At 45.4% G+C, this 24,432-nt stretch overlaps 1 protein-coding gene across 2 annotated transcripts in view; it reads left to right on the plus strand.

Moving 5' to 3' along the window:
• The window catches only part of LOC137424847 (histone H2B 1/2-like), a 55,537-nt gene that overhangs the window by 17,435 nt on the left and 13,670 nt on the right, over positions 1–24,432 (plus strand). The window lies entirely within an intron of this gene.

A 24,432-nucleotide genomic window follows, 5' to 3' on the forward strand; every position in this document is an offset into this window, starting at 1 on the left:
TGCCGCTCACGAAACAGAGCCCACCGCTGCGGTGAAGCTGTCCGTGTTACAGTCGAAGGTCCATCACACCGTTTACCGGAGCATTGCTCGATTTGTGACGTACGCTACGGCTCTGGCCGAGCTGAAGCGACTATACGTAAAAACACGGAGCGCTGTGCACGGCCGGCATCAACTCTCCCAGCGGCGACAACAACCATCGGAATCGATCGATCGCTATGCGCAGGAGCTGCGTTACCTATTGGCGGACTGCGTGCAGGAGGTACGGACCCACGAGCAAGTGCAGGATGACCTGCTCCGAGATTCATTCGTCTCCGGAATTAATTCTGGAGTCTTGAGGCTCCGACTCCTGGAGACCCCGGATCTGACATTTACGGAGGCACTACGGCTGGCACGCGTCTTTACAGATGCCCGTGAACAATCCACCGCTTATGATCACCCACGAGTCGTGGCGGGGACTTCTCAACTCGTGCGACCGGAGAGGGGTACTGCCGAGGATATGGGGGAGGACCCGACCACCACGGCCGAGTCTCTGGGTGCTCCTGAAGCGGACTCCGCTTCCGGCCTAACTGCTGCCGCCGCTGCCCGGCCACGGCCTGACCGGTACGCAAAATGTTATTTTTGTGGGAATCGGCAGCACCCTCGATCTGACTGCCCGGCTCGGGAAGCCATATGCCACCTGTGCTCCACCAAGGGCCATTTTGCAAAGGTCTGCAGGAAGGCCGCTCGGGGCACGCGCCCCCGCGCGACCTTGAATGGGCTTATCGCTGAGCCAACGGATCGAGCACCGGACGGGGCACCTCACTTGGCTTTGATGAGCCGACCTCCTTCTCGCGGGCCTCTGGCTGCACGCACGACCTTAGTGAGATACACCGGGCCGCCGAAACAAATGGCGCGAACGCGACCGGCCGCGGCGTGACCGACCTTGACTGGCGTTCGAACGCCTACTTCAAACAAGCGACATGCTCCTGCTTTGGAAACTCCTCTTGATGTGCGGCAAACACAGCACGTGACTCGAGCGCCATCTGGCGGCGGCTCTTACGACCTACACATACTCACTCCGGCAAATGAAACTGCTGATGAGCCAACTATGCGCTTGTTACGAGGATCCTCCTCGGGCTGCCCGAATGACCGGCAAACTTCAGCCGGCGTGGGAACGTCCTCTGACAGTGGGTATTACGATTTATATGCTCCTGCTGAGGCCCAACATGCCGACGATGCCCGGAAGATTGTAGCCGGAGTGGGATCCACCCGCGAGGCGCGATCTTCTCGCCCGGCCGGTACAATACCTGCCGGGTCTGCCGGCCTTGCGCAGGCCATCATTCCGCTCAAGGTTGCGGGCATTTTTGCGCAAGCTTTGATTGACACAGGGTCTACGGATAGTTTTATCGATCAACGACTAGTGCATCAACATGGGTGGCCGGTTCTCGGGACAACACGACGGATCTTCATGGCCTTCCAAGGACTTCGGTTGAGCATAAAAGGGGCGTGTCGATTGAAACTTGTGATAAAGGGACGCACCTTCCCCGGACGTGTATCTCATGGTATTACCTGCTTTATGTGCCGACATTCTGTTAGGACTTGATTTCCTTAAGCGGCATGGACGTTTGGAAATAGACTTCGGTGGGCCGGACACGCTTGCTGTGTGTGCCCTCGCTCAGATGGACGTGGAGCCTCTCTCGCTGTTCCCCAACCTGACCATTGATTGTACCCCTGTAGCCGTCAAATCGCGGCGCTACTCTCGCGCAGAGGCGCAATTCATTGCGGAAGAAATGGCCCAGCTCTTAAAGGACGGTATTGTAGAACCCAGTAGGTCACCATGGCGGGCCCAGGTCTTAGTGGTGCGAAGTGAGGCCCACCGCCGGTGCATGGTAATCGACTACTCACAGACGATTAATCGTTTTACACAGCTGGATGCCTACCCCTTACCAGGGATGGACGCCCTGGTACGCCAGGTGGCCCTGTATTCCGTTTATAGCACTCTCGATCTGCATAGTGCGTATCATCAGGTCCCCATCTCTAGGGCTGATCGCGTCTTTACAGCCTTTGAATCGGGTCAGCGGTTGTACCAGTTCACTCGACTCCCCTTTGGGGTAACTAACGGAGTCTCTTGTTTTCAGAGGGCTATGGATGACCTCGTTGCGAAGGAGAACTTGACCGATGTCTTTGTCTATCTGGACAATCTTACTGTTTGTGGGTATGACCAGGAGCATCACGACGCTAATCTGAAGCGCTTCCTCGAGGTCGCGCGGAAATATCGCCTAACCATGAATGCGGCTAAGTGTCGTTACTCTCTACGCAAGGTAGATCTTTTGGGGTACACCGTGACCCATGGCTCTGTCTCTCCGGATAAGGAGCGTCTGCGACCTTTGCTCGATATGGCTCCGCCTAGCGATCGGGTTTCGCTGAAACGCGCTCTTGGGCTGTTCGCCCACTATTCAAAGTGGGTGCAAAATTTCTCCGCGAAGCTCCGCCCCCTCGTGGCCTGCGACACGTTCCCCATGGGCCCGGCCGCCATGGCGGCCTTCGAGGGCCTTAAAGCCGACATCGCTGGCGCCGCTGTCGCGACGATTGACGAGAGTGCCTCTTTCGTTTTGGAGAGTGATGCCTCGGATCATGCGATAGCGGCGACTCTCTCCCAAGGGGGACGCCCTGTGGCTGTCTTTTCACGGACTCTCACCTCCACCGAGCGGAGGCATTCGTCTGTCGAAAAGGAGGCGTACGCGATCGTCGAATCAATTCGGCGATGGCGGCCGTACCTGCTTGGGCGGTGTTTCCAAATCGTCACGGACCAACAAAGCGTTGCATTTATGTACGACACCTTACATGCTCAGCGCATTAAGAATGAGAAAATCACCCGTTGGCGTATCGAACTCGCCGACTTCTGCTACACCATCAAATACCACCCGGGGAAGGATAACCTGGTCGCCGACGCCTTATCGAGGCCGGCCACTTGCGTGGGGGTTGTCACTTTGGAGGGGCTGCACACTTTGCACGGCACTATGTGTCATCCCGGGGTAGCGCGTTTCGCGCATTTTGTGCGCGAGGGGAATCTGCCGTACTCGATTGAGGACATCCGCCGCATCTGCCGTGATTGCACGATCTGTGCGGAGCTCAAACCGCGTTTTTACAACCCTCCTATGGGGACGCTCGTTAGGACTACTAGACCATGGGAGCGCTTGGCGATGGACTTCAAAGGGCCGCTGCCGTTGTCGAGTAACTCTCGTTATCTGCTCACTATCGTCGATGAGTATTCACGATTCCCCTTTGCTTATACGTGCGGGGATATGTCGGCTGCCACGGTTATTCGGTGCCTGCAGAATTTGTTTTCTATGTTCGGGTATCCAGCCTACGTGCATACCGATCGGGGTGCGGTGTTCCTGTCTCAGGAGGTGAGGGGCTACTTGCTCCAGCATAATGTCGCTTCGAGCTACACCACCCCGTACCGGCCCCAAGCGAATGGGCAGATTGAACGCTTTAATGGGATTATATGGAGGGCCGTCATGCTAAGCCTCCGGACCCTCGGCCGAGGCCTCGATAAATGGGCGTGGTCACTACCTGCCGCTCTAAACTCGATCCGGGCTCTCCTATGTACTGCCACCAACCAGACTCCTCACGAGAGACTGTTCCACCACCCTAGAAGCTCGGGTAGTATCCAATCTTTGCCCAGCTGGCTCGCTGAGCCGGGGCCCGCCTATCTCAAACGAGCGGTTAGCGCTAGCAAGTACGACCCCCTTGTTGATAAGGTGCGGGTCCTCCAGGCTAATCCCGAGCATGCTCGCGTGTTAACGGCGGATGGCCGCGAGTCTACTGTCTCCGTACGCCATCTCGCCCCATGTGGGGATGACGACCGGGATATCGCCGAACCCGTCTACGAGTCTATGGACTCTACCGAAGCTTCCTCTATGGAACTACTACCGTCACTTCCGTCATCACCCACTCCCTTGCCCGAAGGCGCTGGGGCGCCCCCTCCGACACCCACCTCCGGCAGCTATTCCGACGCGGGGGACTCCGGGCTTGGGGACGCCGTACCCGGTAGTTTCCGAACACGAACTGGCAGGGTAGTTCGCCGCCCCGACCGCTACGGGTGGACCGACTGACGTGGATTGACGTGACCCATTCGATTATTGCTGACGCTTGCTTGCAACCTGCCGAGCGGCAGTATAGTTCTAACGGTGGGGAGAATGTAGTGAAATTATACCGAAGGTGAACCCAGGGTGTGCTCGCTTCAAAAGGGGCGTCTATAAGACCCGGGACAACCGGGGCGCACGAACACTCCAGCGGCACTTACTGTGACATAGTCTTGTAGTTTGAATGGTATGTACACCCCTATATGCCGCGCTGATTTGTTTTACCTATTGATATCGGACTTTGCCCATGTAATACTCTGATTCTAATGTCTGTTGCATGAATGTATTTTTACAGGATGTTACTTCAGATCTAAATGATATTAAACCTACCCAAGGGACAAGTCGTGTCAGAGCTTGATTTTCACGACAAGGCCTTTGCCTGTCAATAACAAAAATTACCACAGGGCGCGCCATTTTTTCCAACGAGGTCTGAAGCAATTTCGTGTCTTTTTGTTACGCTGTTAAATTTGTTACGGAGTGATCACTCCTTTCACGTATTATCGGAGTTAAGATTAGGGAAAAAAAAAAAAAAAAAAAGCACGAGTTCGGAAAATGGCCAATTTCTGGGTATGTAAAACTATGTACTGTGCATTTTTATATTTTTTACGAATGATCTGCAACTTTTATATCCTGGTGTAGTGGAAGCATGCACTGTGCCTATTTATTTCAGAATAGCAAATCAAAATTATCCACTGTTCACTACAATAAAGGAGAAGTTATAAGTATCAGTATGGTGTTTGTGTTAGTACTGTTACATGTGAAACATGGCCAGCCAAAGCAAAACAAATGGCACTGAGACATTAATATCGGAAAAGGTTTGCTCCCGCGAGTTCTAGTATTGGACACTGTACATATTGTAGTATATAAAAATGGTTGTTGAATCATCATTAAGCAGTTTTGAAATTTTGACCCTCATGTCACACTTTGAGCCCCAACTTCATGGACTGACCCATATACAATGTCAAAATGCCATTTGTTGCTTTTGCTGCTTGCAGGGTCATCGTTGGAATTTATTGATGGTGGTGGTTGCTGATGAAAAAAAGTCCCTTGTAGAGGAAATTTAGTAGTGTCCAGTAAAAGACATGTCGAAGAGCTTCAAATTAGTTGACCTTGAGTGTCCTTCGTCAACACCATCCCCACATCCGCCTCAGACTAACTGGAAGTTATGTATCATTTGCCAAGAGGAAAAGGGTGAAGCACTAACATGTCCTTCACAGTCCAAGCGACAGGACGTTGGGAGTGGATACAGATCACTCGCACAGAATTTGATGAAATTTCAGGAGCTTGAACTTTTAGGAACACTTAAGCTGGAAAGACTTGATGAAGGTCATGGCATTGAAGCAGCCATGGTTACAAATACTGCGCAGTACCACCAGACGTGCAGGCTCAAGTACAACAATACAAAATTGCAAAGAGTGGAAAAGAGAACACTCCAAACAGAAGGCGATAGCCAAGACATACCAGCAATGTCCAAGCGCACCAGATCACATTCACGATCATCGACAACAGAAAGTAAGGCACAGGAATCATGTTTCTTCTGTGGACAACCTGCAGGAGCTGATGGCCTTCATGAAGCTACTATGTTGCCAATGGACAGACGGGTGCGGACCTGCGCAACCTTTCTTGAAGACACAGAACTGCTGGCCCAACTTAGTGTTGGTGACATGGTAGCCTTGGAAGCTAAGTACCATACCAAGTGCTTAGTGGGGCTCTACAATCGTGTCAGGAAGGCCAAGTCAGAAGGACATGAAGACACTGACCATGAGCGAAGGGTATCAGCAATCGTATTCGCTGAACTGGTTCTCTACATTGAAAAGACCAGGTGTGATGAGGAGACAGCACCGGTGTTCAAATTGGCCGATCTCGCTCAGCTGTACCAGTCCAGAATGGAGCAGCTACAAGTAAAGGTCAACACAAAGGTGCACTCCACCCGACTTAAGCAGAGACTCCTAGCTCAGTTTCCCGACATGCGGACACACAACAAGGGAAGAGATATTCTCATGGTATTTGAAGAAGATGTTGGTGCTGCCCTCGTCAAAGCCTGTGAATTGGACAGTGACAATGATGCAGTCTATCTCGCTCGTGCTGCACAGATCGTACGTCGCCGTATGTTTGGAGAAGCCAAGCCCTGCAATGGATTCCCTAATAGATGCCAAGAGGAATCAGTGCCATCACATCTGCTTGCCCTCGTAAGCATGATCCTAGAGGGACCTAGTATAAAGGATCAGATGGAAGACACATCCCGTTCAGCACTTGGCATTGCACAAATGCTGAAGTTCAACAGCATTAAGCACAGGCGGAATCGTGACAACTCATCGTCACTCACTGTCAGACACAGTGCCACTCAAGAGACACCAGTACCAACATACATAGGACTTATGTTGCACGCTCACACACGCAAGAGAGATCTAGTGGAGAGGCTTTCACACCTGGGCATGAGTATCTCCTATAACCGCGTTCTCGAACTCTCATCTCAAATGGGAAACAGTGTATGTGAACAATTTTACAGAGAACAAGTGGTCTGTCCTCCAACACTTCGAGGAAAAGTATTCACAACTGCCGCTGTGGATAATATAGACCACAACCCCAGTGCAACTACAGCAAAAGAGTCATTCCATGGTACTTCCATATCCATTTTTCAGCACCCCTCTTATACTGGTGAAGGTGTGGATCGAAGTGTTGTCATCAATGAAGGATTGGTAAATGCAAGCTCCAAGACAATCGGCCACTTGCCACAGTACTACACCGATGTTCCCCCTGTCACCAGCAATGTTAAGATGTCCTCTGTCCCAGCTGCTAGATTAGCATCACTGAACCGAAGTGACTCCAGCCAGTTGCGGAAACATACAGAAGATGAAAATGTGTGGCTACACAATACAAAACAAGTCCTGGAAGACGAGAATGAGACACACGATAACACATCTTGGGCTGCATTTCATGCCAGTCGCCAGCCACCAGAAGCTCGAGTCGTCTGCCACAATGCTCTGCTACCATTGTTTCTGGACAGTGCTCACACAGTTGCAATGATCCGGCATTCAATGGATGTTGTGACGAAAGCCGTGCAGCATCTGAATCCTGGGCAGATACCAGTTGTTGCCTTTGATCAGCCGTTATTTGCCTTAGCCAAGCAAATTCAGTGGACGTGGCCGGAGGACTATGGTGAAGATAAGTTGGTAGTGATGTTTGGGGGACTCCACATCGAGATGGCAGCTCTGAAGACATTGGGGGACTGGCTGCAAGGGAGTGGCTGGGTGAATGCCCTTGTGCAAGCTGAGATTACAACGCCAGGGACAGCTGACTCATTCCTGCGAGCAGTGCACGTCGCTCGAACAAGGAGAGTTCACCAAATCACCGCAGCAGCATTATACATCTTGCAACATCGTGCCTATGACCATTACTGTACGAGAAAAGCAGACGATGCACACGATATCCTGAACTTCGATGATTGGTGCCGTCAGAAAGAAGACATTCCACAGTTTAAGTACTGGGCAACTGTACTGGAACTCGAGGTTTTGGTTCTGGTCTTTGTGCGTTCTCTGCGACAAGCATCATTCGCGATGTATCTTGATGCCCTGACAGAATTGGCCTCCTGGTTTCATGCTTTAGACCACACTAATTATGCCAGGTGGATCCCTGTTCACCTGAGGGACATGGCTGAACTTCCAACAAAGCACCCACATGTAGCCAGGAAATTCCAGGAAGGTAGTTTCACTGTGCAGAAGACGAAGAAAGTGTTTTCTACCATCGCAATTGACCAGGCACATGAACAAAATAATGCCTGCATCAAAGGAGATGGTGGAGCAGTTGGCCTCACTGATAACCCCAGTGCCCTGCGCCGGTGGATGATTGCGGGGCCAGAAGTTGCCCGGATCATAGAAGAATTCCAACTTGAGAATGAGAACTGGAGGAGGCTAGTGGACACTCGTCATCATGACCAGACACCAAGCGTGCAGACTGCATTCACCAAAGATGTCCAATCTCTTGTCAGCGTCATGGAAGAGCTTGGCAACCCCTTTGAGGAAGAAAGTATGGATCTGGTTGTCCTTGATACAAAGGACATCGCAGCCCCCGTTGCAGTTCAGGCAGTTCAGAATGTGAAGAGGATTGGCCAAGAGCAGTTCCAGGCTTTTACCAAAGAATGTCTGGTGGAAAGAACCAAGCCTATTTATGACACCATTCATCAAAACAACCTGAAGGTGTTCAGTAAGTCGGCTCCCAGAAGTGTCAGCAAGGGGAAACAGCAGGTAGTCTCACTCAAGAATGACTTACAACTTTTCTCTCGGCTGTACATAAGCTGTCAGACGAGAGACGGAAACCTTGATGAATTCTTTCGACATGAGAATCAGGCATGTCCTCCGTCACTCTCTGATGGAGGATGTCTCCACCTTGGTATGAAAAGTGATCTACTCACATGCTTGGAAGCCATCTCTGATGTCCAGTCTGACCGTCCTGCTGCCACGAGCGTAGTTCTTGATGGAGCTGTCATCGTTCAGATGCTGAAGCCAGCTGCAGCCAAGAACTTCGATGAATATGCTCAACAGATATTTATTCCATATATGTCTACAAAGCTTCAAACTGCATCTCGCCTGGACTTGGTGTGGGACAGCTACCATGCAAATTCTCTGAAAGCAAGTGCAAGAGCAAAGCGTGGGACAGGAGTGCGAAGACGTGTGATGGCTGGAACAACCATACCGAGAAACTGGCAGAACTTTCTCAGAGTAGATAGCAACAAGGTAGATCTGTTCAATTTTCTCTCTGAAGTTCTGTATAAGTGGTTTGATAACGACAACAAACAACTGGTCATTACTAATGGGGAAGCCATTCTCAGAAAGCCAGCGCTATCAGATGTAGCATCACTCACCCCTTGCAACCACGAAGAAGCAGATAGTCGCATGATGTTGCATGCAGCCCATGCAGTCAGGCACGGCCACCATAAAATAGTGATTCGGACAGTAGACACTGACGTTGTGGTGTTGGCCGTCTCAGTAGCCCAGGTGGTTGCATCAGAAGATGAACTGTGGTTAGCATTCGGAACTGCCAAGTCTTTTCGGTACCTGGCAGCCCACGAAATAGCAGCTGTACTAGGACCAGAGAAATCACAGGCATTGCCAATGTTCCATGCCCTGACTGGATGCAATACAGTGTCGAGTTTCGCAGGGAATGGTAAGAAAAGTGCCTGGGCAATCTGGAGCGTGTTACCAGAACTCACAGCTGCACGACTAAAGCTATCTTCTGTGCCAAGTGATATACCAGAAGATGTCATGTGCACCATCGAAAGGTTTGTTATCCTGCTCTACGACAGAACCAGTACATGCATGGACATTGACAAGGCAAGAAAGAAACTCTTTGCAAAGAAGAACAAAGTTCATCTGATTCCACCAACCAAGGCAGCGCTGGAGGAGCATGTCAAGAGAGCTGCCTACCAGGGAGGTCATGTATGGGGCCAGACACTGGTATCAGCACCAGACCTACCTCCACCGACCAGCTGGGGCTGGGTCAAGACTGAGGGTGGGATGTACGAGCCATATTGGACCAAACTACCTGAGGCGGCCAACACCTGTTATGAGCTAATCTCATGCAAGTGCAAGAAAGGTTGTGTGAGCCGATGCAAATGCAAAAAGGCTGCACTTGAATGCACTGCTCTGTGTTTGTGTGAAGGGGAGTGCTCACAAAATTGAGTTCCTGGGAATTGCGAGAGCAACTTTGGCGGTATATCTGTAGAAGAAACAGACTTTGACAGAAACGTTTCATCTGATAAATGTTACAAATATCCATCAGTTTGTTCCTCAACATGCAATTGCTTTAGTTACTAGTATGTCATGGCTATGTTTATGTTTATGTATGATCCTTTCAATTTTAACAATTTTGAATAAATTGTAATTCTAATGACTGACATTTCATTTATAACAATTGTTACGTGGTCCCCTCGGTGAATACCTGGTCTCGGTGACCCCCGGACCGTGAGAGGAACTTCGCCAGAAAGTTGTATTATATATGCGCTTTCGCCACGCAATCCATATGAATTCCACCCAAGAGAAAACTGATGTTCAAGGATATATTTCAATGGTAATGACACCATACAATTTCAATGATACAACCACGGAGATTTTCCCCGAGCAATCAATAGCAAACAACCATCCACAATTCCCAATCCACAATCAATCCCCTATATGATTAAGATGGCCATCTTATATACGTATGTGTGTTCACTTCGGTACTCACGACCCCCTTTTGGTCTCTGCTCCTCACAATGTCTCTGGGCCCCTCCTGACCAAGATACTGGTCGGCGTCGCCGCACTCGGGCGGTTGAACGAACTCCGGGTGGACGTTTTTCCACCGGGCAGGTATCGTACCCGGCACTGTGGCTGCAGCCCCTCGTGGCCACGCGAAGCGGGTACGGTAGAGCAAGCCAAAAGCCCCACGCCGCTTGCAAGGCGCGTTAGGCCCCAACGTGCGACCCGCACGCGTCTGTTTAGACGGTGCCGCGAACAGTGCCAGATGCGGGGTCGATGCACGGCCCCACATCAACTTGACGTCTCCACCGGGCAGGTACACGTCCCGGTAATTCCTCTCGCCAGACGGGCTGCGGAACGCCGCTTTTCCACGCAGCGCAAGGTCGATCCCACCTTTCGTCGGAGCGGGGCGAGGAAGAATAATAATCGTCCCTTTTCTTCCTCGTGTCTTTTCTTCTTCCGTTTCCGGTCACTTCCGTTTCCGGACACTTTTCAGAAGGGCTCCTGACCCTCCAACCACAACAACCCTTAATCTACTAAACATGGATAAGCAAAGACCTGAATGGTAATTCACATACATTCACATAAATATGTAACACTCCCCCCCTTCAAGAAAGAAAGTTTGAACCCAGCGAAAACTTTCTTTGCCGGCCAATTTGGAGAAACAAACCAGATAACTCAACCCCCCCACATTATCAGTTCCCCCCGGGCACAGTTATCACTTAAAAATAAAGCAACCAAAATTTCACCACAACCCCTCCAGATTACTCACTCTGGACTAAGCACCAGCAACGACATTGTCCCTGCCAAATCAAACTCCATCTCATGACCCTCTGACTTTGACCGTCAGTTTCTTGTGAATGAAGGTTAAGGGGTTGATCAAAGATCCAAAGTTAAGCCACTTGATAGCACTTTTTTCCGGGAGGCCAAGCCGAGTATTCACTACATGGATGCCTTTAGGAACGTGGAGTTCACGGTTAGTCCGTGCAGGAAAGTTCTCTACATGGGCGCCTTGAGGAACGTGGAGTTCACGGTTAGTCCGTGCATGAAAGTTCACTACATGGACGCCTTTAGGAACGGCGTTCACGGTTAATCCGTGTAGGAATCTTGGCTCGGCGGCTCCGCCGCATTCAGTGCTTCAGCTTCTCAGAACTTCCCTAATACTTAGGGTGGGACCACTTGTCCCTGTAGTCCCATGAATAGCGGTCTCCTTCTCGGCCACTACTTTGCCAATCCTTCCTTCGGGAGCGGCCGTAACTCAGGGAGCCTCCATAATAATATTGATTGCGGCCACCACCAAAACTACCGCCCAGTTGTCCTCTCCTGTAGACCTCTCGACGTCTACGAAATGCCTTCCCTACTGTTATGGTCCGACCCTCCAAATCCTTGCCATTCCAATTCTTCTCTGCCTCTCTGGCGTCTTTTGTGCTGGCAAACGTGACAAAGCCGAACTCTCTTGACTGTTGCGTTTCCCAGTCTCTTACCAACCGCACTTCCACCAGCGGCCCATATCTGTTGAAGACAGAGGTCAGAACCTCTTCCTCTGTTTTGAAGTTCAGTCCCCCTACAAATAACTTGGCACTTTTGTCGCCATCCCAAGCTGGTGTGGCGTTATTTTCCCTGCTGGGCTCTTTACCAACCCTCAGGTTACCATAAACTTGACCCCCGGCCAAATCATTCCCGATAACCACAGATACACCCTCTACAGGAAGCGTGGCTTGTAAACCGACGGTGACCGGTCCTGACACCAAATCGGACTCCAAATGGATGACATGAAGGGGAGCACTAACACCGCCCCCGATCCCCTGTAAACGAACACTATCCCCCGTTGCCGTCTCCTCGGACCATGGCAAAATGCCTTCAAGCATTAAAGATTGATGTGCCCCTGTGTCCCTCAATATCCTAACCGGTTTCCGGTTAGTCGAGGCTCCATCCCGTGACACAAACCCCTCTGAAATAAATGGTTGGTAACCCTTTTGATGGCGATTTCTCACAATGGCCATTGCGTTTGGAGTCGTAGTAGTCGGACTCCGCTCTGGGTCTTCGCTTTTCATGCGGTAACAACTGGACATCAAGTGTCCAGGTTTCTTGCAAAAAGCGCAAGTAGGCCCGGAGGAAAAACTCGTGGTCTGCCTCGGGCCCCCCGAACTATAAGTTTGTCTTGGGCCCGCATCCCTCTGATTTCGAACAGGTGGGGTATCATAGTTGTCCCCATAATCATCTCGAGGCCGCCGCCATGTATGGTCGTTCTCCGCACCTGCTGTTCCCCACCTCCCCTGCGGAGATCTAGGCGAGGAGTTAGGTTCGTGGACCCCTATTCGGTGGGTTAAGGCATAATCATCTGCCATGGTGGCTGCGTCCCACAACTTTGGTACTTTCTTTTCCTGCAGGTACACTTTGATGTCCTCGTGGACACACTGCTGGAATTCCTCCACCAGGATCAAGTCCCGCAATGTTTCGAAGTCTTTCCCGACTCCTTTTGACTCACACCACCGATCAAACATGTTTTCTTTCACTCTGGCAAACTCCACATGGGTCTCACTCTCCCTCTTCCTGGCATTCCTGAATTTTTGCCTGTAAGCTTCCGGAACCAACTCATAGGCTTTGAGGATGTGCTTCTTCAGTACCTCATAATCTGCACATTGGTCCATTGGTAGCGCCGAATAAATCTCTTGAGCTTTCCCCACCAGCACACTTTGCACTAGTATGGTCCAGGCCTCCTCCGGCCAGTTTAATTGTCGAGCCACTTTCTCAAAGTGTGGAAAAAATTTCGCGACTTCCTTTTCACTGAACGGTGGAACCAGCCTCACATGTCTGCCCACATCCCAGGTTTTCTGGTTAGGTGTCGACCCCGTCAGCAAGGGTGGTGCCTCTCCCCATTCTCTCATTAACTCCAGCTCCTTGAATTTAATTTCTTGCTGAAGCTCCATGTCACGTTCCTTTAATTCCCTTTCTGCTTTTCTCTCCTCTGCTTCGAGGTCCCTTGCAGCTCTCCTCTCCTCTGCTTTTCTCCCTTCTAACCTTTCCTGGAGTTCTCGTTCCACTCTCCTTTCCTCTGCTTGTTTCTCTTCTCTCCTCTCTTCTGCTTTCCTTTCTTCTTCTGCTCTTTCCTTTTCTGCTTTCCTTTCTTCTTCTGCTCTTTCCTTTTCTGCTTTCCTTTCTTCTTCTGCTAACCTTTCCTGGAGTTCTCGTTCCACTCTCCTTTCCTCTGCTTGTTTCTCTTCTCTCCTCTCTTCTGCTTTCCTTTCTTCTTTTTTTAACCTTTCCTGGAGTTCTCGTTCCACTCTCCTTTCCTCTGCTTGTTTCTCTTCTCTCCTCTCTTCTGCTTTCCTTTCTTCTTCTTTGATCCGTTCCTGGCTCCGTAATTGCAACTCCAGTTTCCGGAGCTCCACGTCTTCTGGTTCTTCGGGTAGCCACTCCCAGGCTAACTCGTCCCATGTTCCTAATCCCACCATAGATTGTATCACCGTGGCCTGCAACTCTGCCTTCCTCAAATTAGTTCGGACCTCCAAGTTAAAATGTTTGGCCAATTTCAAGAGGTCCGACTTTAGTAACGCTCGGAACTGTGCCTCACTCGGTGTTACCGCAAAGTTCTGTGCCACAAACGCCATGGTGACTATCCTTAACACCTGTTAACCTTCACCCAAGACTTTACCCCAATTTCACCAAAAATTTACCAATTAATACTTAATTAATAAATTTTAATTAATAAAAATATTATTTTATTATTTTATACAAATACTCTTTTAGATCCCGGACGTAGACCCAATTGCGAATCCGCAAATCGTAATTTGGACGAGCCCCCAATTCTGTTACGTGGTCCCCTCGGTGAATACCTGGTCTCGGTGACCCCCGGACCGTGAGAGGAACTTCGCCAGAAAGTTGTATTATATATGCGCTTTCGCCACGCAATCCATATGAATTCCACCCAAGAGAAAACTGATGTTCAAGGATATATTTCAATGGTAATGACACCATACAATTTCAATGATACAACCACGGAGATTTTCCCCGAGCAATCAATAGCAAACAACCATCCACAATTCCCAATCCACAATCAATCCCCTATATGATTAAGATGGCCATCTTATATATGTGTGTTCACTTCGGTACTCACGACCCCCTTTTGGTCTCTGCTCCTCACAATGTCTCTGGGCCCCTCCTGACCAAGATACTGGTCGGCGTCGCCGCACTCGGGCGGTTGAACGAACTCCGGGTGGACGTTTTTCCACCGGGCAGGTATCGTACCCGGCACCGTGGCTGCAGCCCCTCGTGGCCACGCGAAGCGGGTACGGTAGAGCAAGCCAAAAGCCCCACGCCGCTTGCAAGGCGCGTTAGGCCCCAACGTGCGACCCGCACGCGTCTGTTTAGACGGTGCCGTGAACAGTGCCAGACGCGGGGTCGATGCACGGCCCCACATCAACTTGACGTCTCCACCGGGCAGGTACACGTCCCGGTAATTCCTCTCGCCAGACGGGCTGCGGAACGCCGCTTTTCCACGCAGCGCAAGGTCGATCCCACCTTTCGTCGGAGCGGGGCGAGGAAGAATAATAATCGTCCCTTTTCTTCCTCGTGTCTTTTCTTCTTCCGTTTCCGGTCACTTCCGTTTCCGGACACTTTTCAGAAGGGCTCCTGACCCTCCAACCACAACAACCCTTAATCTACTAAACATGGATAAGCAAAGACCTGAATGGTAATTCACATACATTCACATAAATATGTAACACAATGACAATGTTGAACAATACAACAATATTGCTTGTAACCTCAGAAATCATAAAATATATGCATAATAATGAGACATCTTCCACAGATTGTTTGTTGTTATTTTATCCAATAACTATTATAATAATCATGTAAGTGCCCCTAATTACTTGACAATCACTTTGCACAATAATGCAAAAGCTTAGAATACCAAATATACTCAATTGTTGTCAGCTAGTTCCTCTGATATTAGCAGGTCTGCACACACAGAATTTCCGAATTTAGTTCTGATTAATTCGCATAAGCGCCATTTTGGAAATTGGCAACCATTGGTGCCCAGGCCCAAATTTGAGATGGCCCAATATCTATATCTGTTTGTAATATGTCAGTCTACATGTGTACCAATTTTGGTGCTTTTATCACAATTTGCACAATGGTTTTGCTAAGCTTCCCCACTATTTGCAGCGAAATCACCTGGTCATTGGCATGTCTAAATATCAGCTTCCTAACTCAAAAGGTGCCTGAGTTAATGGTCAGAAGAGAAAGGAAATTGGATTAATTAAATAAGTACTGAATTAATCGCTAATAATTAAATAACTCCTCAATTAATTGATTAATCAAAAAACAAAAAATACAGTTTTTGAGAAAGGACTTGCTCACTATTGTGCCAAAATTTCAGCTTCCTAACTCAAAGGATGGCTGAGATATCGCCCGGACAAACAAACAAACAAACAAGGAAGAAAACAAACAAACAAACAAACAACCAGAGTGAAAACTGAGTACTCCCTTTCAGCGTGCGTCACTGCCGAGCCCCCTTCGGTGCCCAGCAATGACGATTTGCAATGCCTGGAGATGGCATAGGAAAGGTGCGGTGTACAATATCCTACAGCGCGGCATTACCGGGGCGCCTCCGGCGCCTGGCAATACCGCAGTGCACCTCATAGAGAGCACCAGATTTATCCCATCTCGTCTTCAGTTGTCATACCCTTCCTCCCCTCCATGGTACACGGAATCTTGTGGTGAGGCTATTGCCCAGAAACAACTTGCTTTCGTCTCCTGGAAAGCAAATCCAACGGAAGGAAATCTCATTTCCTTTCACAAAGCCCGAAACAAGTGTGTGTCCACCCTCAGGAGAGCCAGGAAACAATATCTCTCCATTCTCAGGACCGAACTCTCTTATCTGTCTCCCTCTTCCAAATCCTGGTGGCGTCTGGTCAAATCTGTTTCTGGTGTTTGTTCCCCCTCCATCCCCTCCCTCACCTCAAATGGCCACACGGCTGACTCCGCACGTGAAAAACCTAAATGCCTCAACTCTGTGTTTGCCTCTAAATCTTGTGTCCAAAACCCATCCCTCTCTGTACCCACCGTACCCAGTCATACCCAGTTACTCCTGGACTCTGTGTCCTTTCCTCCTGACAAGGTGGAAAAGTTTCTGTCAACCCTCGACTCTGATTCTGCAACTGGACCTGACGGCATCAGCCCACGGGTCCTAAAATCCTGTTCTTCCGCTCTTTCACTCCCTCTCTCTGTTCTCTTCTCCCTCTCTTTTGCTCAAGGTCATCTTCCATCTGCTTGGAAATCTGCCAACATCACCGCTTTGCACAAAAAAGGTGCAAAAACAGATCCCAGCAACTACAGACCAATCAGCCTTCTCCCAATTATCAGCAAAGTCATGGAATCCAACATTGCTTCAGATATGAAATCTTTCCTCTTCTCCAATGGCTTGATCTCTGATCATCAATTTGGTTTCAGACCTGGACACTCTACTCTGGACATGCTGCTTCTGCTTGCTCAACAATGGATGGAGGTCCTCAATGCCAAACAGGAAATTAGAGCAGTCTCCCTTGACATATCACGTGCCTTCGATACGGTCTGGCACCCCGCTCTGCTCACCAAACTCTCCTCTTTTGGTATCCATGGAAATCTCCACGCATGACTGGCAGACTTCCTCTCTAATCGTAGTCAACGTGTGGCCCTGAATGGGTTTCTCTCATCTCCTCTTCCTGTTCAGGCTGGAGTTCCCCAAGGCAGTGTTCTGGGCCCTGTGCTTTTTCTGGTCTTCATCAATGATCTCTCTGACTCTCTTGAAAATCCTCTCTATCTCTTTGCTGATGACTCTACTCTCTGTCGCTCCATTCTTCATCCCTCAGATCGGTTGTCTGCAGCCTCCTCACTCTCTGCAGACCTGGACAAAATCACAGACTGGGCAAACAAGTGGAACATGTCTTTCAATCCTGACAAATCTCACACTCTTACGATGTCTCTCCGAAAAGACCGACTGGACAACCCTCCCATCCACTTTCTGAAAAATCCTCTCCAAGAAGTTCTGTCACTCAAGCTTTTGGGTCTCACTATCTGCCATGATCTTTCCTGGGAAAACCACATTTCAAATCTGGCCTCCAAAGCTGGTCGCCGACTGGGCATCCTCCGTCGTGCGAAGTCCTTCCTTGGCACACCCGAGCTCCTCACCACATACAAGGCTTTCATCCGCAGCTCAATGGAATAATGCTCTCCCCTCTGGGCTGGTGCTACTGCCTCACACCTAGCTCGTCTTCGCGCTGTTGAAACCAAAGCATTCAGAATTATTGGAATCTCCCGCGATGAAGCTAACTCCAAGGGCGTCTCACTCACTCACTCACCGCAGGCAGGTTGGTGGTCTTTCCGTCTTCTACCGACTCCTCTCTGGCCTTGCCCCCCCAGCTCTCTCTGGGCTCTGTCCCGCAAATATTCCAACAGGTCGCACAAGATCTGCCTGCAACCCTCTTATGGTTAAACTGCCAAAATCAAGCCTCTCTGCTCACCTTCACTCCTTCATTCCTCATTTCTCCCACCTTGGAATAATCTCCCTCACTCGCTTCAATCCCACTCCACCCTCCAGGTCTTTAAAACAGCTGTTCACCACCATCTCTTTTCTTCCCCCATCCAAAACCTTGATCTTTTCTACCCCCGCTAATTTCACCCCAATTCCACTTTTTTGAAATACCAACTTCTGTCCTGGAAGTCCTTGGTGTTCTTGTGTTTTATACTTCTCCCTCCCCCCCCCCCCCCTTCCCACGGGCCCTCTCCCTTCCACGCATCTCCCTGCTCTCGGATGTTGTGTTTGTGTGCTTCCCCATCTCTCCCCATCTTGTCTTCCGCTCCCTCTTTTTGTACACCGCTCCTTTCCTATGCCATCTCCAGGCATTGCAAATCGTCATTGCTGGGCACCGAAGGGGGCTCGGCAGTGACGCACGCTGAAAGAGAGTACTCAGTTTTCACTCTGGTTGTTTGTTTGTTTGTTGTACACCACTCCTTTCCTATGCCATCTCCAGGCATTGCAAATCGTCATTGCCAGGCACCGAAGGGGGCTCGGCAGTGACGCACGCTGAAAGAGAGTACTCAGTTTTCACTCTGGTTGTTTGTTTGTTTGTTTTCTTTCTTGTTGTACACCGCTCCTTTCCTATGCCATCTCCAGGCATTGCAAATCGTCATTGCTGGGCACCGAAGGGGGCTCGGCAGTGACGCATGCTGAAAGAGAGTACTCAGTTTTCACTCTGGTTGTTTGTTTGTTTGTTTTCTTGCTTTCTTTCTTGTTTGTTTGTCCGGACGATATCTCAGCCATCCTTTGAGCTAGGAAGCTGAAATTTCGGCACAATAGTGAGCAAGTCCTTTGTCAAAAACGTTATTTTTTGTTTTTTGATTAATCAATAAATTGAGGAGTTATTTAATTATTAGCGATTAATTAAGTACTTATTTAATTAATCAAATTTCCTTTCTCTTCTGACCATTAACTCAGGCACCTTTTGAGCTCAGAAGCTAATATTTGGACATGAGTGACCAAGTGATGTGGCTATCAAGGATATTTTTGATTTATTGATTAATCAATTATTAATTAATCAATTAATCAATTATTTGATGAATGACAAATTATTATTATTTTTTTCCCAGTTACAGATTCTGATGAAATGGTGGTGGTTTATGTGTTCTGTGACCGAATTGATTGATAATGCAATTTTTTAATGACTATTATTTATTTATTTTCATTATTAATCATTTCTTTATTTTCTTTCTCATTTGGCCAATATCTCAGGCACCTTTTGAGCTCGGAAGCTAATATTTGGACATGAGTGACCAAGTGATGTGGCTATCAAGGATATTTTTGATTTATTGATTAATCAATTAATCAATTAATCGATTAATTATTCAATTATTCGATAATTTCTTTAAAAAAAAAAAAGTTCAGTTGCAGATTCTGATGAAATGGTGGTGGTTTATGTGTTCTGTGACCGAATTGATTAATAATTTAATTTTTCATTATTATTATTTATTTATTTTCATTATTAATCATTTATTTATTTTCTTTCTCATTTGGCCAATATCTCAGGCACCTTTTGAGCTCGGAAGCTAATATTTGGACATGAGTGACCAAGTGATGTGGCTATCAAGGATATTTTTGATTTATTGATTAATCAATTAATCGATTAATTATTTAATTATTCGATTAATTACGATATTTAAAATTATTATTTCAGTTACAGATTCTGATGAAATGGTGGTGGTTTATGTGTTCTGTGACCGAATTGATTAATAATTTAATTTTTTAATGATTATTATTTATTTATTTTCATTATTCATCATTTATTTATTTTCTCTCATTTGGCCAATATCTCAGGCACCTTTTGAGCTGGGAAGCTAATATTTGGACATGACAGTGACCAAGTGATGTGGCTATCAGGGATATTTTTGATTTATTGATTAATCATTTAATCGCTTAATTATTTATTGATTAATTGATTAATTATTTATTGATTAATCAATTAATTATTAAAAATTTTATTAATGACTTATTTAATTAAATTCCTAAAAGATAGGTCTTCGGATGAAGCACGAGTGGTTTAGTTATGCTATTAGTAAGAAAATATTTTGTGATAATCTTTTATTGATTTTAATTATACAATTAATCAATCAATTAGCGAACACCTCTCCCTCCAAATACAGTCTCTATGAGCTGCACTGCGGTATTGCCGGGCGGCTGAGGCGCCCCGGCAATGCCGCACTGTCGGATATTTCATTATTTGGCATGGGGGCGGTGTACTTTGAATGTATGTGTACTTGTCAAGGATATTTTTGATTTATTGATAAATCATTTCATCTATTAATTATTTATTGACTAATCGATTAATTATTTATTGAGTAATCAATTAATTATTTAATTTTTTATAAATGACTTATTTAATTAAATTTCTAAAAGATACATCTTCGGATGAAGCACTAGTGGTTTAGTTATGCGATTAGCCAATTGATTATGAAAATATTTTGTGATAATCTTTTGTTGATTTTAATTATACAATTAATCAATCAATTAGTGTACACCTCTCCCTTCCAATGCAGCCTCTATGAGCTGCACTGCGGTATTGCCGGGCGCCGGAGGCGCCCTGGCAATGCCGCGCTGCAGCATATTTAATTATTTGGCATGGGGCGGTGTACTTTGAATGTATTTGTACTTGTTTTCTTTCTTGTTTTCTTTCTTGTTTGTTTGTCCGGGCGATATCTCAGCCATCCTTTGAGCTAGGAAGCTGAAATTTCGGCACAATGGTGAGGAAGTCCTTTGTCAAAAACGGTATTTTTTTTTTTGATTAATCAATAAATTGAGGAGTTATTTAATTATTAGCGATTAATTAAGTACTTATTTAATTAATCAAATTTCCTTTCTCTGCTGACCATTAACTCAGGCACCTTTTGAGTTAGGAAGCTGATATTTGGACATGCCAATGACCAGGTGATTTGGCTGCAAAGGATATTTTTGATTTATTAATTAATCAATTAATCGATTAATTATTTAATTATTCGATTAATGACAAAAAAAAATTTTTTTTTTAAAGTTACAGATTCTGATGAAATAGTGGTAGTTTATGTGTTCTCTGACCAAATTGATTAATAATTTAATTTTTTTAATGATTATTATTTTTTTATTTTCATTATTAATCATTTATTTATTTTCTTTCTCATTTGGCCAATATCTCAGGCACCTTTTGAGCTGGGAAGCTAATATTTGGACATGAGTGACCAAGTGATGTGGCTATCAAGGATATTTTTGATTTATTGATTAATCATTTCATCTATTAATTATTTATTGATTAATCGATTAATTATTTATTGAGTAATCAATTAATTATTTAATTTTTTATAAATGACTTATTTAATAAAATTTCTAAAAGATACATCTTCGGATGAAGCACTAGTGGTTTAGTTATGCAATTAGCCAATTGATTATGAAAATATTTTGTGATAATCTTTTATTGATTTTAATTATACAATTAATCAATCAATTAGTGTACACCTCTCCCTCCCAATGCAGCCTCAATGAGCTGCACTGCGGTATTGCCGGGCGCCGGAGGCGTCCCGGCAATGCCGCGCTGTAGGGTATTTAATTATTTGGCAAGGGGGCGGTGTACTTTGAATGTATGTGTACTTGTTGTACACCGCTCCTTTCCTATGCCATCTCCAGGCATTGCAAATCGTCATTGCTGGGCACCGAAGGGGGCTCGGCAGTGACGCACGCTGAAAGAGAGTACTCAGTTTTCACTCTGGTTGTTGTACACCGCTCCTTTCCTATGCCATCTCCAGGCATTGCAAATCGTCATTGCCGGGCACTGAAGGGGGCTCGGCAGTGACGCACGCTGAAAGAGAGTACTCAGTTTTCACTCTGGTTGTTTGTTTATTTGTTTGTTTTCTTGTTTTCTTTCTTGTTTTCTTTCTTGTTTGTTTGTCCGGACGATATCTCAGCCATCCTTTGAGCTAGGAAGCTGAAATTTCGGCACAATAATGAGCAAGTCCTTTTTCAAAAACCGTACTTTTTGTTTTTGATTAATCAATAAATTGAGGAGTTATTTAATTATTAGCGATTAATTAAGTACTTATTTAATTAATCAAATTTCCTTTCTCTTCTGACCATTAAATCAGGCACCTTTTGAGTTAGGAAGCTGATATTTGGACATGCCAATGACCAGGTGATTTGGCTGCAAAGGATATTTTTGATTTATTAATTAATCAATTAATCGATTAATTATTTAATTATTCGATGAATGACCCAAAAAAATTTTTTTTTAAAGTTACAGATTCTGATGAAATAGTGGTAGTTTAAGTGTTCTCTGACCAAATTGATTAATAATTTAATTTTTTTATGATTATTATTTATTTATTTTCATTATTAATCATTTATTTATTTTCTTTCTCATTTGGCCAATATCTCAGGCACCTTTTGAGCTGGGAAGCTAATATTTGGACATGAGTGACCAAGTGATGTGGCTATCAAGGATATTTTTGATTTATTGATTAATCATTTCATCTATTAATTATTTATTGATTAATCGATTAATTATTTATTGAGTAATCAATAAATTATTTAATTTTTTATAAATGACTTATTTAATTAAATTTCTAAAAGATACATCTTCGGATGAAGCACTAGTGGTTTAGTTATGCGATTAGCCAATTGATTATGAAAATATTTTGTGATAATCTTTTATTGATTTTAATTATACAATTAATCAATCAATTAGTGTACACCTCTCCCTCCCAATGCAGCCTCAATGAGCTGCACTGCGGGGTATTGCCGGGCGCCAGAGGCGCCCCGGCAATGCCGCGTAGTAGGATATTTAATTATTTGGCATGGGGGCGGTGTACTTTGAATGTATGTGTACTTGTTATTTAGTTATTTTCATTATTAATCATTTATTTATTTTCTTTCTCATTTGGCCAATATCGCAGGCACCTTTTGAGCTGGAAAGCTAATATTTGGACATGACAGTGACAAAGTGATGTGGCTATCAAGGATATTTTTGATGTATTGATTAATCATTTAATCGATTAATTATTTATTGATTAATTGATTAATTATTGATTAATCAATTAAATATTAAATTTTTTATTAATGCCTTATTTAATTAAATTCCTAAAAGATACATCTTCGGATGAAGCACTTGTGGTTTAGTTATGCTATTTGCCAATTGATTAAGAAAATATTTTGTGATAATCTTTTATTGATTTTCATTATACAATTAATCAATCAATTAGCGTACACCTCTCCCTCCCAATGCAGCCTCTATGAGGTGCACTGCGGTATTGCCGCGCTGTAGGATATTGTACACCGCACCTTTCCAATGCCATCTCCAGGCATTGCAAATCGTCATTGCTGGGCACCGAAGGGGCCTCGGCAGTGACGCACGCTGAAAGGGAGTACTTAGTTTATATCTGGTTGTTTGTTTGTTTGTTTGTTTTCTTCCTTGTTTGTTTGTTTGTTTGTCTGGGCGGTATCTCAGCCATCCTTTGAGTTAGGAAGCTGAAATTTCGGCACAATAGTGAGCAAGTCCTTTGTCAAAAACTGTATTTTTTGTTTTTTGATGAATCAATTAACTGAGGAGTTATTTAATTATTAGCGATTAATTAAGTACTTATTTAATTAATCAAATTTCCTTTCTCTTCTGACCATTAACTCAGGCACCTTTTGAGTTAGGAAGCTGATATTTGGACATGCCAATGACCAGGTGATCTCGCTGCAAAGGCCATTTTTGATTTATTAATTAATCAATTAATTATGTAATTATTCGATTAATGACTACATTTTTTTTTTTTAAAGTTACAGATTCTGATGAAATGGTGGTGGTTTATGTGTTCTGTGACCGAATTGATTAATAATTTAATTTTTTAATGATTATTATTTATTTATTTTCATTATTAATCATTTATTTATTTTCTTTCTCATTTGGCCAATATCTCAGGCACCTCTTGAGCTGGGAAGCTAATATTTGGACATGACAGTAACCAAGTGATGTGGCTATCAAGGATATTTTTGATTTATTGATTAATCATTTAATAGATTAATTATTTATTGATTAATTGATTAATTATTGATTAATCAATTATTTATTTAATTTTTTATTAATGCCTTATTTAATTAAATTCCTAAAAGATACATCTTCGGATGAAGCACTTGTGGTTTAGTAATGCTATTAGCCAATTGATTAAGAAAATATTTTGTGATAATCTTTTATTGATTTTAATTATACAATTAATCAATCAATTAGCGTACACCTATCCCTCCCATTTTTTATTTTATTTATTTATTTTATTTTTTTTGGATACTGAATCGAGGCTCGTAAAGAGCTAACATTTATTTCACAAACAAATCAACCAGACAAACAAAATATACAACAAGTACAGATACATTCAAAGTACACCGCCCCATGCCAAATAATTAAATATGCTGCAGCGCGGCATTGCCGGGGCACCCGGCAATACCGCAGTGCAGCTCATTGAGGCTGCATTGGGAGGGAGAGGTGTACACTAATTGATTGATTAATTGTATAATTAAAATCAATAAAAGATTA

This window comes from Myxine glutinosa, chromosome 4, assembly GCF_964187855.1.
Source record: "Myxine glutinosa chromosome 4, kmMyxGlut1.1, whole genome shotgun sequence".
Classification (NCBI taxonomy): domain Eukaryota; kingdom Metazoa; phylum Chordata; class Myxini; order Myxiniformes; family Myxinidae; genus Myxine; species Myxine glutinosa.